At 46.1% G+C, this 1420-nt stretch overlaps 1 long non-coding RNA gene across 1 annotated transcript; it reads right to left on the bottom strand.

Moving 5' to 3' along the window:
* Nucleotides 1-214: 214 nt before the first annotated feature.
* Nucleotides 215-1034, bottom strand: LOC125529479 (uncharacterized). Its single transcript, XR_007292634.2, has 2 exons — nucleotides 878-1034; nucleotides 215-572 (listed from the first exon to the last, which is right to left on the bottom strand). It is a non-coding gene; the product is annotated as an uncharacterized LOC125529479 (long non-coding RNA).
* Between the last annotated feature and the right edge of the window lie 386 nt (nucleotides 1035-1420).

The following is a 1420-nucleotide window of genomic DNA, read 5'->3' as shown; positions in this document are numbered from 1 at the left end:
CGAGAGCCACCCACATGCGCTCCTTTGCATCGCTCGAGTATGGCTCACTGGAAACGGCTGAATCAAGCGTTTCCAGTGATGTAGGCCTAGAGGTGTTTTAAAGTTCATGCTATGCAGCCCAAGCAGTGAATCTAGGCAACCAAACAGGTCGAATTCTTCCTGCGCTTATTTGATTGGGCTATTTGCAGGCAACCAAACGCATCCAGGGTGAATATATCAAAATAATGTTTGTGTTTGTACCGTATGTTTATAAAAAGAAAAGAGTTAAGAATAAGCATAGGTACGCTAATATCATTATTTATCGTCTCAATTATTTAGCACCATGATGGATCATACATAGATGAAAAGAATATATAAGCGGCACTGTTTCGTGCATAATTAAATGGCCTTCCTAACAGCTTGCTGCAGGGTCTTGCGGTGCGGCGCCAGTGCTGACATCTCCGGCTTGGGTGGCGGTGGCGGCGGAGGATGGACCGGAGGCCTTGGAACTGGAGTTGGAGGTGACGGAGAGACCTGGCGACCTGGCACCGGCGGCGGAGGACTCGTTGGCTCATGGCTTCCGTCAAGAGCAACTGCGTGCATATGCATTAGCATGAACCATCAATCCTTCTCACCCCAAACATAAATACGTACTGCATGCACAATACACACATGATGCCGACGTGGGATTACTAGCTAGTAGTACTCCCTCTTTACAGAGGGATTGAGTAGAGATCTAAACATTTTTATATTTGTTTAGAGAGGAAGTACTCTCTCCATCCAGAAAAGCTTGTCCCAAGCTTGTCTGTCAAATGGATGTATCTATCACTAATTTGGTGCTAAATACATCCATTTAAGGGACAACCTTTTTCAAACAGAGGGAGTAGTAATTAGTTACCTCTTGCCGACGCCGAGCATGACAGGGAACAGCATATCAGAGCAAGGATCACAACGCTGCGTACCAAGGACGAAGGAGGAGAAGTAGAACGCTTCATGATGCGTTATCCTTCCTGTCCCAGCTTCTCATGTGTTCTCCTTGTGCGTGCATGTCTTGTTTTATAGGTAACGCAAATACAACTGTGTATGCGTTCTCCTTTCTGTATTATTATTAGGGAAAGATTGGTCACGCAGACTTATGTATGGTCAAAGTCTTCCCTTGGGTCAACAGACAGGGCATATTTGGAAACTTTTCCTTGAGACCAAAGAATTGGTGGCGAGTACTGTTGGAAAGATACTCCTTTCTCGTCTTGTATGGACCAAGGAGTCAACACCATCGGCTATCATGCAGCTTGTCGAGAAAAACATTGGTTCGCAGCAAAAAGCGCGTCTTCCGATTGCAGCGTTCTACGTTTGTTTCGGGAGCGATGGTTTCCCTAACCACGCTTTCTGATACGGCGGTTCAGAAAATCAAAACCGCCCGACTCGGCACGGATTAGAAGTC

The sequence above is a fragment of the Triticum urartu genome, chromosome 3A (assembly GCF_056163025.1).
Source record: "Triticum urartu cultivar PI428250 chromosome 3A, HENAU_Tu73, whole genome shotgun sequence".
In the NCBI taxonomy this organism is placed as follows: Eukaryota; Viridiplantae; Streptophyta; class Magnoliopsida; order Poales; family Poaceae; genus Triticum; species Triticum urartu.
This window is presented reverse-complemented; position numbering and strand designations above follow the sequence as displayed.